The sequence below is a fragment of the Danio aesculapii genome, chromosome 9 (assembly GCF_903798145.1).
Source record: "Danio aesculapii chromosome 9, fDanAes4.1, whole genome shotgun sequence".
In the NCBI taxonomy this organism is placed as follows: domain Eukaryota; kingdom Metazoa; phylum Chordata; class Actinopteri; order Cypriniformes; family Danionidae; genus Danio; species Danio aesculapii.
This window is the reverse complement of record NC_079443.1, coordinates 28,177,017-28,194,680: the sequence shown is the minus strand read 5'-3', so window position 1 is coordinate 28,194,680 and position 17,664 is coordinate 28,177,017. Positions and strand designations below refer to the sequence as shown.

Sequence of the window (17,664 nt, the reverse complement as noted above, 5' to 3'; positions counted from 1 at the left end):
ATGCAGCACTGTAAATACTGTAAACTCTCCAGCCAATGGTAAACACTATTCAGGACAATTGGTTTTTCCAAAGAATTCAACAGCAAGGACAATGGGGTTTTCCTGGCCCAATTAGGACAGCGCGAGTTGGGCTAGATTAAGAACCAGAGGGGACAACTTCATCCCCGAACGCCTGAACTCAAGCAAACGAAGCTCACAGCTGGAAAAAAAATTGTGTGAGAGTGTGAAGCGCGAGAAGGAATGAACAGGAAATGAACATAGAAATGCAGCGGGGAATAATTCATAGTTTTATATGGGAATAAAGAATAAATGGAGCAATTTTCCTCCAGACAAGGTGACATTAAAAATGTCAGCGGTAATTGCGTGCGAGTTAGTGCAGCAAAAAGAGCTTAGCATTATGGGTAATGTGCGAGCAGAGCTATCATTAACATCAGAGGCCCACTGTAAGCCTCTGTTCGTGGTATAGCTGAGGTCAACACACATCTCGCAGGCGTTTGGAGCAAAGTTTGGGTTGCTTACTAAAGGGAGAAAACAGGACTTCCGGTGACCTTCATCTTAAAGCCAGCGACCACCTCTCCTCGTCGCTTGCGGAGAAATATGAAAGTCGTGAGTGAAAGGGTCAAGCGATCATGTTCTCGCCGTCGGGACTAAAGCTTTGGTAGAGCTGCCGTCTTTCTCAATGTGTCAGCAAATGTCACGGATGAGGAGCACCTACTCCTTGCCATTGGGCCAGCTGACATTCTGCTTGCTCCGACATTTGGGTTGACACGCGGACACACAGTGAGGGTGCATGGTGAAAAGTTTCAAAAAATGTTGCTTAGGGCTTTACTCTGACAGAACCTGCGATTGGTTGAGCTGACCTCTGCGACCTCTCGAATCCATTTTCTCTGTAATTCAGTCCCAACATCGAGCGGCAACATTTGCTGTCTGTCCCTGACCTCGCGCACATATCCAGAGGAAGGTGAGAGGATATCAAAGCGCTGGTCTAATGCAGTCGCTGACTCCAAAGGTTTCTTCAGGACTGCTGAAACGTCATTATTGCGTTTCTATCTCAGGTGCTCGGGCGAGAGTGGAAGTGATGTCTTTGAGCTGTCTGCTGTCTGGATGGAGAGAAGATTGGAAGTGTTCGGATGAAATGAGAAACAGACAGGAAGCTCCAGACCAGACGGGCGGAGAGAGAAACATATCTGCAACATCCACAGAGTGTAGTCCATGGAGCTATTTCATGATTAAAGAGTTATTTACAGTGTTAGGGGCCGATCAGACCGAACATGCTTTTACATTCCAAAAACTCAAGGCATGCCGCAATGCCTTTGTGTTGACAAGAAAGGTGTGATGCCATTTTTATGTCGCTAGGCAATGACTGAATCAGCTGTCTATTGTGCGCAAGTGTTGCTCCTGATATTGGTATAATTTTAATTTTTATTAATATAGTGATATTCAAGATTTGTGAAGTCATACAGCTCTAGATAACTCAAAACAGTAACAACTCTCTCATCTATCTTCAAAAGTCTTTGTAGTTGTCTTGTCTTGTCACTGCTGTCACCTCAATGGAAACCCCACCTCCTATTTTATTTGATTGGAAATTTTTAAATACTGACACAACTGACATAACACACTATTTCTTGTCAGAGTTTACTTTTTTCAACTGCAAGAGCACAGCACACAACAGCAAAAACACATGGCGCCGTAGGTGGTTAAAACGCGAGAAGCCCAGGGTGCATAAGCAGTGTGCAAAATGCTCAACGCCGGCGCCACTCCAACCAAAAAGTCTGATCGGCCCCTTAAAGAGCTAAAGCCTGACTTTTTTTAATGATATAGTATTTCTTACCAAAAATCTTACTTCCAGGTGGTAAGCAATTGGGATTTTTTTTTTCCTAACCTGACTCTTTTTTATCTAAAAGAGAGCAGGAACTATTTTATGGGTGCTTTTCCTGGAAAAGAGCATGCATGACCAGTGTGAGCAAAAGAAGGCCTATGATCCCACAGCAGTGCTTAGATGAGATCATGAGAATCTCTAAAAGTGTGCTTTTGGATGTGAGAGAAAGAAAATTAGCCATAGTTAATTTAACCCCATTCACACATAAGTTTTAAATAATTCAGCTGACCTCTCTTTAGGCTTGCACGATTAATCGATTTTAAACCGAAATCACGATTTGAAAAGGTGCGATTTTTAAATCACAAAAACTGTGATTATTTTGATTATCACAATGGCGAGAGAGGTGAGCGCGAGTAATTAAACCCAACTGAAATCCAACTCCATTTAAGTTGAAGTAATGAGGTACTTAATTAACCCATTACCTAAAACACAAGAGTTCAAAACTCTTTTTAAAAAAGTGAAATTAACTTTCAGTCAATTTGATCCAACTATTTGATCAAACAGACAACTGTTACAGCAGACCCCACAAGCCCCAATTTCACTATGGGGAAAATGAAAGCTGTAAACTACAGTACATCTCTGCTCAGCTTCTCTCTCTCTCTCTATCTCTCTCTCTGTGTGTGTGTGGACCTTTGACCTGCTTGCGTAAGGTAACGTTTCCTCTCCTCTCGGCTGTTACATCGATTCTTGTGGATCCACACAAAAAGCGTGTTACTCTACAGCGCGAGTTTTCTCCACCGCGTCTATCGTGGATCAGCTGTGATATCCGCACATTATAAACTGTAACCGTGGCCGTTTATCTCCGCATCACTCATCAGTGAATAAATCCAGAGCCGCGCTGACCATTAGAGCCAAACGCAGCCCTTTCTGTTAAGTGCAGGAACACAATGACCAATCACAGGTGTTTAAGAACTTGTTCGACAATGCTCAAAAAGCAAGCAGGAAAATATTTACATTTATTTATTTGTTATAAATGCTCATGCTGTTTTGAGCATGTCCTGAGTTTTGTTTGAAACATTCAAAAATAGTGTTTTCTTTGAGCAGGTAAAATTAAAGGTACAGTTCATTTATCTGACTGCTTGTATTAAAGGACAAAATTGTATTACAAATAATATAGAAATATAAACGCATTTACATATTTTAATACAAGACTTCTTGTGCTGTGAAGTAAAATCTAAAATTGTGTATAGAGAGCACTGCCAATGCACAGTGAATGTCATGAAATCAATATGAAAAATGTAACACAATCTAAATGTAAAGGTTTTAAAGGTGTTATATATCTATACATAACATTTTAGATATAATTTATTTAATTAAATAAAAAAATACTGTAGCTATTTTCCTAATTGTTCATGATAACTGACCACTTTATTGAATAAATGGTTTTAAATAAACAGTAGCATAGCATAGCATACTTTGTGATTATGTTTGGTCTTTCTTTGGTGCTGTTAAAACCACATCAAAGATAAAGCCCTTTTATGAAATTATGGTAAATTTCATTTTAAAATTGTAAATGGCAATTTTGGACAGATAAATTGCAATTCGATTTTTTCCCCAAATCGTGCAACCCTATTCCTTCATGAGTTTTTTAGAACACATCACTTTGATAGATTGGGCAAAATGAGCATGTTACATTCCAAATTAATAGTTACCTGTATCCTTTTCTATGCACAACTTTTTCATTGTAATGTAAACACACACTTTGCGGATGTGTGTGAATTTTATGTTCTTGTTCCATGACTTTTGAAGCACCGCATACATGAGCGCCACATTTTTTAGGTGCAATGTCAAGTTAAAAAAAAAAAACAGCACTGCTCATCACTGTCAGTTCCAAAGCAGTAGACCAATAAGAGGAACTTGGACGCGGGACAAACGCTGCAAGTTTCTGTTTACAAGCACTCAGTGGCTGTGTCTGGATACCCTTTTGCTCTATGCTGCACTTGAGAGCTGGGTCTTGCGATTTTAGGCTTTTCTTGTCATAGTCACAATGCTGTACATCATTATAGTTCAATATTTATTTCAATTTAGTCATTTAGCAGATGCTTTCATCCAAGTGAAAGTACAAATGTGAAGCAAGAGATATATTTGGAAGGGTGTTACATCATTGTTGTACAACGTGCTTTCACTGACATCACTACAACATCAGTATTTGAGCTGCTTAGTTATATAGTCATGTGAATCTGTCACACACAGCAATGTCAATCTACAACAAACCATCAGTTTTGATCAAAGCTGCGTGTGTAAGAATGTGGTTAATATCTCTTCACAGCAGAACATTAATCTGAGTCCGAGTGTCATGGAGGGAGGTGGGCGCAGGGTCGTCCGTCCTCTTTAAGGTCTTCCTCCCATTAGCCCAGACTCATCAGGGAGATTAATCGAGCCCCAAGCGTTCCAGTCCACACATTTGTCAGGCCACTCATCCACTAATACATCCCTACGATCCTTTCTTTTTTTCTCACTTTTACTGTCCCTCTTTTTTTTCACCCTGAAGACAAAAGAAGGTCAATCAGAGCATCAGGCAGGAAGAGACGGGATGTGAATCATGGATTGTACTGGTCATGACACAGTTTGTGTTGCTTTGTTAAGGGATGTTAATGGGAGTGTTGGCCTAACAGAAAACGCTGAGAGGCTGGAAAGGATTGTGAAGTGACATTTAGATAATTAAGCTCAATGTACATCTTTAGTTCCACATCAAGTGGAAATCTATAGAGAAGCTGAAAAATGAGTCAAAATGTCAGACATTTGTAAAGACACAATTTGATGCAGCTAACAATTCAAATTTAACATAGCACTCAGTTATGAAAAAGAGGGCTATAAAGTCATGGTTTTCCTACGTGGTGTGACAATTTGGAATCATTAAGATATGTGGGAGAATGTGTGGGAGAACTAAGATCAATTATGTACAGCTACTGTAAATCAGAAGATTTTTTTGGGCAGGATTTACACACCACAGTTTTTCAATAAAGCAGAACATGTATTATATACACTTCGGCCATTTGTTTATGTAACAACGTTGCTTTGGGGTCTAAAAATGTTAATTTTTGAAAATCATCATCTACAGTTAGGTCCATAAATATTTGGATTAACACATTTTGAACATTTTTAGCTCTATACACCAACACAATGGATTTGAAATTAAACGAACATGTGCTTTAACTGCAGAGTGTCAGCTTTAATTTGAGGGTATTTACATCCAAATCAGGTGAACACTGTGGGAATTACAACAGTTTGCATATGTGCCTCCCACTTGTTAAGGGTTCAAAAGCAATTGGACAACTGGCTGCACAAAATATCAAACAATTATTATTATCATTATAACAAAGTATGCAATGTCCGATTAGTAGAAAGGAGAGATAAATCAAATGGATTGTATGTGCCAATTGTTATGCTGCGTTCACACCAGATGTGCAATGCGCAGATAAGTCGCGCTATTCACGCGTAAATAGCCACGTGAACATTTGAGTTTACTCACTTCATTCGCGCTTCAAACCCCGCTTCATTCGCGCATCAAATCCGCTTCATTCGCACATCATATTCACTTTAGAACAGATGCAAATTCTCGTGATGGGCAGATAAGGAATCTGCAGTATTCTATTTTAATCAAAGCAATCAAGTACTGCTGTAGTTTAAGACAAAAATGAAACAGTTAATGAAAAGATTTGTCACTTGTTTGGAATTTATTAAATTCAATAGTAAAAATAAAATATAAAAATAAAGGTTTAGTACTGCTAGTGTAACATATTAATAAATTACTGCAAAAGCACTGTAATAGTGGTCATACTGTAAAATTAAAATGTGGTAAAAGGCATTTTACCCTAAATAAAAGATGTAGTAGTAAGGATATTTTACAGTAAAATGAAATTGCGGTAGGACCCTGCTACTGTAAAACACATTTACCAGTAAGTTACTACAAAGGGGCAATTACGGTAACTTGCTGAAAACAGTGCTGCCAGTAAGTTACTGCAAAAATAGAATAAAATATATAAGAGTGTATCTCATATATTTTTAATGATCATGCAAACCTATTTAGTACACCACTGAATTGTACATACAGTATACCCTTCTTCTTTTATTTCAGGCATTTACAATCAAAAGACAATAAATGTGCAAGGTACAAGCTGAAATACTAAAATACATGAGAGTGTGAAGAGGTCTTCTGATATACAGCAGTTGTCCTGAATCATGGACATTCACTTCAGGACCCTGGGAGCAAACCATGCGAGAGACAACAGAAGGGCACAAGTGTTCAACAGAGAGAAGGCACAGTCCAGTGACTCTGCATCTGCGTACTACACCACACAAACACAAATGAATCAACAACTTCTTCTCTTATTTTGTTTCACACTCTCTTTTATGTATCTGATCTGATAAAAATTTTATATGTTAGTCAGACTAAATCCCACTATATATAATGGCCCATTATGAAAAAAAATGTAAGGAGCTATTTAGTGGGTAAGGGAAGTTCTGGAGCACTCAACCGCCATACTAGGTATGAGGACAAAACGCAAATACAGTAAAAAAAATAGGGAACTCCAGCAACATTTGCAATATAGGAGAATTTCTATTTTATTACAAGTGTTGATGGAGTTCCTTTTTTTTTTTTTTTTTTACTACACAAAAAAAAATTATGCCTGAAATTTGTTGCAAACAATTTATATTTGTTGAATTTAAACAAACAAATAAAATGTAGTGGTGTTCAACTTAATTTGTTTGTTTAAATTCAGCCCAAATAAATTGTTTACAACCACTTAACTTAAAAAAAATGTGTAAATCATTTTTGAATGTTTCTTTTCAGCGTATAGGAGCTAATTTGTTGACATTCTATATGAAATATAATTTGCTATTATTATTTACACGTTGTATCAACTTCTCTGATATTTTCACTGTCAACTAAAAAAATGTATTCCCACTTACTTCCATTTTATGGAAAGTGAAAAAATTAAATAAAAATAAAAAAGGGTTATTCACTGTGTCAAAATAACCTATTTTGTGTTCTGTAAAGAAATAAATTGCATTGATCAAAGATTCCACTCTGGTAAATGTTTGGTTGGACCACCCCTTTATATAAACCTATAATGCTGGTTAATTACACATCATCATTTCTGATTTTCACGAAAGAGAAAACTTATAATAGGAAAGAAATATAATAAATAATGACATTGACAATGTTCTAGTCTCTCTCTTGTATTCCAAGTGTGTAACACACGCAAGTCGATCACAAACCTCCATCTACCCATCAACAGCCCCCATCACGTCCCCCCAAATCAACATCTGTTTACACATTGAGAGCCCTTGCTTCGATTTCGGAGACTGTCCATCTTTCTTAGCCAAGTTAGTAACTTTTTTTTGCGAGTATCCAATGAGATGACTGTAAAAAAAAAACATGGAGGGGGAAGCGAGGCAAAAATATCCCATTAACTCAGGAAATTGGTACAAGCTGTGCCACAGCACAATGCAATCACCTTCCCCATCTTAGCATCTCCTGTCTCTTTCACCTCGTCCAACAAGTGCTGGAGTTATGGGTACTTTGTTTTCCGGCTGACCATTAGAGATCTTGATAGGCAGATATAGTGAAGGATGAATATGACTAGAGAGATGCAGAGGGAAAGTCTTAAGAAGCATCAGAAATCAATCTTAATCATTTCTTACAGACATGAGAGCAACAAGACGAATGAAAAGAAATAACAAATTATAATATTAAGATGAGTGGGCATTTCAATAAATATCATAATGTCTCAAACTGCTCATCTGGGCAAAATCGAGCAGATACATTTTAATTTTAATTCTGATGTTGGGCTGCACGATACTGGAAAAAAAATTAACATTGTGATATTTTTTAATTTTGTGATATAAATTGCGATATGAATACAATTTCACCAGATGGCTTAATATCTCCATTTGGAGAGAATTTATAATGTTAAATCGATTGAGATGATTATGCAGTCGGAGTGCATCTTCATAAACTCTAATAAACAAATTTTTGGGGTCCCCTGACACGTGTTGTGGTCTATGCTATTTGCAGTGCCTTTCTGCATTTGCATGTGTTGTGAGTATTTTCATGCATAACAATCTATAAATACAATCAAAAAAAATATGCATTTTTTAATAATTTCTCTTTTTTTATCAATACTTTTATCATTTAAGTATGTAAGTACAGTAACTGAATGATAAAAATAAAATAATTCAATAAAATCAATCAAAGTTGAGGTCACAAATGGAACATTTTCTTATACCTGGATGTTTTAAAATCATTACAGGCGTCCAAAACATATGCAAATGATAAATTATAACACAAACTCAACATTGCATTTACTTGCAATGTGACTATTGTGAATGATCACATTGCGATACCGATGCTGAAATGATATATTGTGCAGCCTTATTCTGAGGGTTCCCTCACTAGCCTCCTTATCTTCACAGCCAAACAATAATGGGACTTAATCGCTATTCTAATCTTTTTTTTTTTTGCTGAAGTAAAATTCTTAGCAAAACAAACACATTACACGTCAAATAAGACCATTTGCCCTAGAGTAACACACATGTGTAAAGGTTGCTTTTACAGTCTTGTGATCATAAATTCATTTTCTACGTTGTCAACAATGAATGAAACAGTTTATAATAAGAACAGCAAATTGTTTTCTTTCCTGAGCAAAAACGATTTGTTTTGTTCTGTTTTTATAGTTCAGAGGTTAGAACCAAATAACAGGGTGGTTAATGGCATTCTTCTTATAATGAAAGTTCACTGTGCAAATATCTTTTGAGCATGAAAAAGATAAATCCTACCAACCCCTATTTTTTATTTATGCTTCTGAGTTGACAAAAGGCTAAGACAACAATAAAAAATTTATAATTCATATCAATATATATATATATATATATATATATATATATATATATATATATATATATATATATATATATATATATATATATATAAACGAAAAATCAAGTTGGTTGAATCCAATTATCTTATTTACGTTTAAACATAATTTGTGTTCAATGTTTTTTTTGTATTGTGTTGGAAAATTTCTTGCAAATTCTAAATAAATAAATGAATAAATGAATAAACAAATAAATAAAATCACCTTTTAAATTAACAATAATGTGCCATGTTTCAGAGATTTTATAGATATCCATATCTTCTTAAAAATATACAATTCATATAAATCAATATCAATATTTAATGTCAATCAATATCAATAAATAAATGATATAATTCATATCAATTTATTTAAATAAAAAAGATAAAAATAGTTTTTTAAAAGATAAAGTTTTTAAGATCTTATTTATGTTTTAAAACAATTTGTGTTGTAGGTTTTCTTGTGTTGTGTTGCTTACGTTAAGAAATATCTTGCTAATAATTAATAAATAAATGAATAAATAAATAAATATTTTTTAAAAAAATCACTTTTAAAATAACATAAAGGTGACATGTTTCAGACATTTTATAGATATAGTGAAAGTCAGAATTATAAGCCCCCCTTTGATTTTGTTTTTTCTTTTTTAAATATTTCCCAATTGATGTTTAACAGTGCAAGGAAATTTTCACAGTATATCTGATAATATTTTTTCTTCTGGAGAAAGTCTTATTTCTTTTATTTCGGCTAGAATAAAAGCAGTTTTTAATTTTTTAAAAACCATTTTAAGGTCAAAATTATTAACCCCTTTACGCTATATATTGTTGATAGCCTACAGAACTAACTACTGTTATACAATAACTAACCTAATTACCTTAACCCTCCTAGTTAACCTAATTAACCTAGTTAAGCCTAGTTTAAATGTCACTAAGCTGTATAGACATGTCTTGAAAATTATCTAGTAAAATATAATTTACTGTCATCATGGCAAAGATAAAATAAATCAGTTTTTATAAATGAGTTATTAAAACTATTATGTTTAGAACTGTGTTGAAAAAAAAATCTCTCCATTAAACAGAAGTTGGGGGAAAAAATAAACAGGGGGGATAATAATTCTGACTTCAACTGTACACATATCTATTTTTGGACCCCAAAAGTTAGGAAGAGTTAATAAATCAATATTTGGTGAAATAAAACTGATTTGGAACCAAAACAACCAACCTACTAACAACATACATATTTATGACGATGCTCTAAATGACAGTGGACAGTATGTTTTCATTAGAAATTTAGATACCAGAGTAGAGAAAAAAAAGAGTCTCCAGAGCTCTGCCAAAGATGGAGGACAGAGCCATAATATTCTCCTCTAGGTTTGTATATGAGACTCATTATTCTGTGTTACTCGGAATGAGGGTCAAAACCAAAGCAATGCTCTTAGAACTGCCTGCCCTATACAATCGTCTAAAAACACACACAATGTGCCCTGCTTTAATGAGCAGGCATGGGCCGATTGCTCCACTCTTGTTGTTCAAAGCCATTTGTGAATAATTCACAGTTTCATCAAGGTCAAAGATGCTGGAACATCAGTTCAAACCCAAACTATAAAGAGACCGACTATAAGAACAGAAAACATTTGGGTCTAATTGTGTATTAATTGCTACGAACAGGTTGATTACGGCAACAATTATCCATGTAATAAATGACTATTTTATGAGCGCAAGAAAGAGTGAGATGAGAGATGGAGAAAACGAGCAAGTGTAATTATCTGTGCTAGAGAGAGTGTGTGTGTGTGTGTGGTCCCAGCGCTCTGGCTTCAACACAGGCCTCATTACTCTGTTTAGAGCCATAAAGAGCCCCATAGGACACGCGCGCACACATACACACACATGCACAATCCGACCTTCATCACATCATTACACTCATCTCAGTGATCAGTTCAATTCATTTGCACCCACAGCAGTGGTTTCAGTCAGGCTAGATTTATGTACTTATTTCAAACACATACACACATACGCGCACACACACAAGCTATCTCAAGCTATCTCACTAGCTTTTGGCTCTGTGTTTCTAACAGACTTTTTAATTAGAAACCAGAGGATAACAACAGTAGTGATTACTCACTGTGTGCCTTTGCCTGGAGGAGGTGTGGAGGGAAATGTTGCCGCTCTTTAAATGCATTGCATTGGAGGATTCAGTTCAGCTGTTTATTTCTGAGAAGGGGTTTGATGGCAGGCCACGAAATGAACTTCTTGGGCTTTTCTGGCATCTTAAGTGAGATTCCAGTTCATGATGAGCGAATGTTCAAGTCGAAGGACTCTGAAACAACATAAATGGAGAGGAAGATGTAGCCATCAGTTATTGCACATCAATACAACATAAATGTTGTTTTATCTAATTTGCTTCAGTATATGTGGGATTATTCACTGTAATTCAAATCAAGTGTTCATTCTATTTTAGTTGATCCATTGTGTTGTTGTATCTGTAACAAATGATAAATACAGACACAACTGAAGTCAGAATTATTAGCCCCTCTGAATTATTAGCCCCCCTGTTTTTTTCCCAATTTCCGTTTAACAAAGAGAATATTTTCTCCAACACATTTCTAAACATAAAAGTTTTAATAACTCATCTCTAATAACTGATTTATTTTAATTGAAAAAATCTTTAAAAATTTATAAAAAAATTAAAACAGCTTTTATTCTAGCCAAAATAAAACAAATAAGACTTTCTCCAGAAGAAAAAATATTATCAGACATACTGTGAAAATGTTTTGCTCTGTTAAACATCATTTGGGAAATATTTAAAAAAGAAAAACTGTATATACAGTATTTCATTTATTTTCTTATAAAACACAAACAAACATAACAATACTGTAATACAAATATAATGCAAGAATTATAAACATAATAATAAATGCAAAACACTGCAAAATATAAATAATAAAAGAGACAAGTTTTTATTATGAGTTAAAGGCAATAGTCAGAAGATGCAACTGTATTTTACATTTAAAATCATTTAAATAAGACGCAGATCACATAATAAGAAAAGAGTGGAAAACCTAGAATCAACCACTGCAAATACACAATCACCTGATTCTCAGTTTTAGTTTTGTTCTTAGGAATGACAGAATAATGTTGTCTGATGATCACAGACATCTGGCTGCCCTTCTCTCAAGATCTGGCAGGGTGCCAAACCATTTAAATATTTAAAAACAAAACAAATTTTTTTTTTTTGTATTTAACCCTTTAACAGAGATATTACAAAAGGATTGGTATGTTCTCCATTATACATGATGATTCAAAAAGAATACCACAACTTTCGAGTTGATGCCACTCGAGTGTCTGGAGGGAGTCATATTGAACGTCTACAAACTTGTTTTCTACTGAAAAAAAAACAAACTTTGTTAAGTACTCTTCACATTGATTAATTACCCAAGGTTCCATCATGTTTCTTTGATTAAATATAGATTTTCAAAGTTGTGGTATTCTTTTTAAACCACCCTGTATATATTATTTCATTATGATTTTTTTTTTTTTTTTTTTTTTGGAACAACTTAATTGTTTTATGTTCAGTCCGCTTGAACTTGTAAAAAAAAAAAAAAACAATGAAGTTATCTTAATCGATTTGTGTTGGGATAACATGAAGAAATTGTGTGGAACCCTGCATTTTCTACAGAGTATGGTAACACGCTAGTATAGGGACCAATTCACAGTAATAACTAGTCACTTATTACTGGTTATTATTAAGATATTGGCAGTTTATTAGTAATTAAGTAAATATTCTGCATGATCTTAGTCAATATCCCTACTCCTACCCAATTACTACACCTAACCACTACCTTAATAACTATGATTAAGCAGGACATTAAGAGTTTATTAAACTAATAGTTAATGGCAGGGGCGTCGCTAGACCCAATTCACTGGGGCACGTGCCCCAGTAAAAATCTCCAGTGCCCCAGTAAATGCATTGAGATATGATTTACTTCATATGCAAGTGTATTTATTAAGAGTGGTAATTCCGAAATAAAGACGTTATTCTCTAAATGCAACCGAACCAACGCTGGTGAAAGCAATGTGTTTAATCAAAAAGCAAACTGACGCATCTCCGCGTGTGCGCAAAGAACAGGCGCGCCTCTTGCACGCTGCTCTGAGAGTCCCGGTAGTAAACATGCGCGCCAAAAAAGACGGCTACCTGCTTGTATACGTGCCGCTCATGCGTCGTAAAACCAGCATAACAGCTTTTTTTGTGTTGCAAGTGGACAAAACTAAAGTTTAAACAATATGATGGTGATCTTACTAAGCAAAGGAGGGATGAGGAGTCAGGAGGTAAGACTTAACAAACCTAATTATCTGCCATGTGTCAAGTCTACAACAGATAATCCTATAACATATCTTTTTTTTTTTTGTATTTTATTGAATTGTCAATAGAATTTCATTAAAATGAAATTAATATTTATGCAAAAGTAATTTCTTAAATGATCTTAGCATCACTCCAGTTGTCTTAACATTGTTTTCCAGTTACATTTAAGATTATTAAGAAGAATAATAATATGTATATAATAATATGTATATAAAAATAATGTATAATAATAAGAATACTTTTATTTATAATTTATAATTATTTTAAAGATTATAACCTGAGAATATGATTTACCTCAGCGCTGCACTTTTCTCCTTCGCCCTCGCGCTGAGTCCAGGTGACTGAGTGTTGTGAAGTAGTTAAACTATTCTCAGTTTAATGTACAGTGTCAAACTGGCACAGGAATATCAGTATATTTATATAGGCTTTGCTAAAAGGCTGGTCAAATGTCTTTTTTTACAGAAGCTATAAACAGACGCGCATGCTGCGACCGGTGATGAGTCAACAATGCAAATATTTTGACTTATTTAAAGTAGGCTATAGGCTATAGCATATAGTAATTTTGTGTAAAGACATTTATAAAAATATGTAGCTAATATATCACAGGGGTTTGTGTAGCAACAATTACGGGAGCATTAATTAAATCCTTTTTTTCCAGTGGAGCGAAACAAACACTGCACAGATAGCGGATGGAGACGCACAAAATATTAATTATATATATTTTCGTCTGAGGAAAAATATTCTTTGAACGAATTTTGTTTTGTACAATTTGTATCTTAGTTTTTGTGGGTCAGTTATTTACAAAATAAACAAGAATAACTAATAAACTGAAGTGAAGCGATGTGCCTCAGGGTCCGCTATATGCCGCGGCCAAAACACAAACTGTCTGTTAAATACAATCGTAATATAAATAAAATAAAAGTGAAATATTCAGTTTCGAATATTGAATCTTTGTTAACTGTATGATCAAAAATAAAAGAGCAGCCTATATTATCAATCTTTACGACAAACATCCATTGATCGGTCAGTTTCGCTTTAATCAAAGCGTTTGAACTTTTTGATATTTTAGTCAAAGTGGTCTGCATAACCAATGATTGAACTTATCCACCTGCGACCCACCCATAATTAAACATCATGTAGGCGAGCTGGCTTTGTGATTACCTGAACCGTATTAACGGCTGCACCAGCATAACCCGAGATCTGCGTATTGATAGCAGCACCATGCAGCAGATATAAGAGAGTTTGTTTCATAACAGCGTTTTATGCTTCTTCAATATCCAATATTAAGAGAGTGACTCCATAAGGTATATAAACTGCACACACTTGATTATTACTTATGTGTAAAGTCATGGACGCATCTCACAGCGCAAAGCATAACTTATCCTTTAAATGTCCATGCTTAATATGTCATTGATGAGGTCTATCTATTGAAAGGATTACAATATAGGCTATATATGCGCTACATAGCAGGGACGTTAAGGTTGTAGGTAACCCTTTCAGTAGATAGGCCCTGAGGCACATGGCTTCACCTCAAAGTTTATTTGTTATTATTGTTTATTTTGTAGATTACTGACGACAAAAACTAAGATACAAATTGTACAAAACGAAATGCGTTAATTGTAAAAAATATATGAATTGTATATTTTTGTGCGTCTCCATCCGCTACACAACTGTGCAGTGTTTGTTTCGCTCCACGGGAAAAAAAGGATAATGCTCCACTGTAACTGCTGCTACACAATCCCCTGTGATATATTGGCTACATTTTTTATAAACTTCTTTACACAAAATTACTATATGCTATAGCCTATATCCTACCTTAAATAAGTCAAAATATATGCGATTGTTGACTCATCACCGTGGTCGCAGCTTGTGCGTCTGTTAGCACAGGAATATCAGTATATTAATATAGGCTTTGCTAAAAGGCTGGTCAAATGTCTTATATATATATATATATATATATATATATATATATATATATATATATATATATATATATATATATATATATATATATATTTTTTTTTTTTTTTTATTTATTTATTTATTTTTTTTGAGGGGAGGGGAAGGGGGGGGGGGGGCACGTGCCCCAGTAGAGCTTTATGTCTAGCAACGCCCCTGGTTAATGGTAATTAGCAAGAATTGTACCTTAAAATGTTCTCCTCGTGTTTGCGTGGGTTTCCTCTGGGTGCTTCGATTTCCCCCACAAGTCCAAAGACATACGCTATAGATGAATTGGGTAGGCTAAATTGTCCATAGTGTATGTGTGTGATCAAGTGTGCATGGGTGTTTCCCTGTGATGGGTTGCAGCTGGAATGGCATCCGCTGTGTAAAACATATGCTGGATAAGTTGGTGGTTCATTCCACTGTGGCGACCTCTGATTAAGAAAGGGACTAAGCTAAAAAAATGAATGAATGAATGAATGTACCTTAAAATAAAGTGTGACCATATACTGTATATACATCTTTACTATGTCCCCTAATGGTAACCGTTCCACTTCCAATCATTAAAATAAGTTCTAAAGCAGTAGCAGACTTATGATGCATACAGCTCATCACAGAAAAATGCATCACTTCTGACCATCCAGGGAGAAGCAAGTTTAATCTGTTCTACAAATGAAAACGAAGATAGTGAACAGAAGGTGAGGAGAGTAGCAAAAAAGATAATGCTCCGTCACAGCACACTGTGTGCAGGATGAGCACCAAACCAAATCTCCAGGCGCTCATGAGAACCAGACTGAAAAACTTATCACACGAGTAGCTGTGCAATATATGGCTCTATGCAGGACTGGAATCACAGCTGCGTTGATACAGAGCCACACCACATGAATACAAGTTTGCTCATGCTTTAATACAACAAGAGGTAAAATTACTGTTGAAATGACTACACTTACAGCTTTGTTGTTAAGAAAAATGCACTGATGCAGCCAACTCACGCAAACTTTCTTATCGCTTTCTCAATAATTAATTCAAATGAACACAAATTTATTGAAAGAATAGTAATCTTACGACATTAACCCTTTGGCTGCCCGCTCTACCAAATGGTTGTGCCATGTTTTGACTGTTTTATATAATGACTGTTAAAGTAATTTAAACAATGACTGCTTTAAATAATGGTTTACACAGCATTGTTGGTTTACAAAAAATCTAACATACACAATTCTGCTGCACTTGATTTAGATTTTTTTGTAAAAAAAAAAAAAATACAAAAAAAACAATAAAACATGTTAAATTAAAGCTGCAAGCAGACACTAGTGGCCTTCATTTGGTGGCCTTACGATGACTGAGAACAGTGGACAAGAATAAATGAAGCGGATAAATATAAAAAAACCTGAGAAAATCACAGATTTCTGCCAAACTTAATTCTGTCAGCAGGTAGCGCTATGACTCAATATAATCAATATAAACTTCAGGAGAGGAATCTCATCGAACCTGTAAATTTTCAGGCAGATTGGACTTTGTGTGACTGAGTTATAAGTTCTTTCTCCTCCATGGATATACACTGAATTTTGTCAGTCTGCCATGGACACGCCCCTTTGACGAAAACTCTAGATCTTCACAATGTAACATCACAAAGACTTTTGGATTATACTGACAAAACATGGGTTCGATCTGATAAAATTTGTAGGAGGAGTTTGTTACACTGTAAAACATGGTATTTCCAGTTGCCAGCAGGTTACGCTATAACTGTAACAGGATATTGGCATTTAAATGTGTTCAGGTCAGGACTCTTATCAAATGTGTGAATTTCGATGCAGATCAGACAATGCATACTTGAGTTATAACAACTTCCTGTTTTGTTGCGAAACATCAAAGTTTGTGAGGCCGCCATAAACACACCCTTCGCCAAAAACTCTAGATCTTCGCAATTTAACATCGCCAAGGCCTTTAGATAACGATATCCAACTTTGGTGTTGATGTGATAAAATTCCTAGGAGGAGTTACAACGCCTGTAAATTGCAAAAACTGCACTTTTTCGCCAGAGGAAGTTAACAATATCTGACTTCCTGTTGGGTTTGAGATTTCGCTCCAAGAGACTTTTATAGGTATTGGCATGTTTGATATGTGCGTGAAATGTAGCTCAGGGCCACTCCATCAAATGTGCATCGTGGCACTGTCGAGTCATTTTACCACACCCACTACCGAAACCTTTAACAAACGTAAATTTTTGCCACTTCTGGTACATGTGCAAAGTTTCGTGAGTTTGAGCATGTTTAAACAGAGCAATTCCAATAGTAATACAAATGGGTATCTGAAAATTTTTATTATCTGAAATTTTTTTTTATTTATTTTGATTGTTTTTAAATAAATTGGTCTTAAACTTCATTTTTTTTCTTAGTATATGTATTAATTTCAGTATTTTTACCATAAACTGACATATCAACCATTAGGTAGAGGCTGATATTTTAGAAATTATGGGATGTGTTGAAAAAAATGCATTGAGTGTGTTAACTAGCATTGGGAGTTAAGAAATGCAATCCAAAAATTTTGTTCTTGGTCACCCATAAATATTTGACCTTGCAGTTATCAATATTGCACTGCAAGCATTATTAACAGCTAAATGACTATAGT

General features: G+C 35.0%; 1 long non-coding RNA gene across 1 annotated transcript in view; it reads right to left on the bottom strand.

The window, feature by feature from the left end:
- Positions 1-10,890: 10,890 nt before the first annotated feature.
- The window catches only part of LOC130235327 (uncharacterized), a 67,719-nt gene continuing 60,945 nt past the window's right edge, over positions 10,891-17,664 (bottom strand). The window contains exon 3 of the long non-coding RNA XR_008838383.1: positions 10,891-11,052. This is a non-coding gene — a long non-coding RNA (uncharacterized LOC130235327). The remainder of the gene's footprint in view (positions 11,053-17,664) is intronic.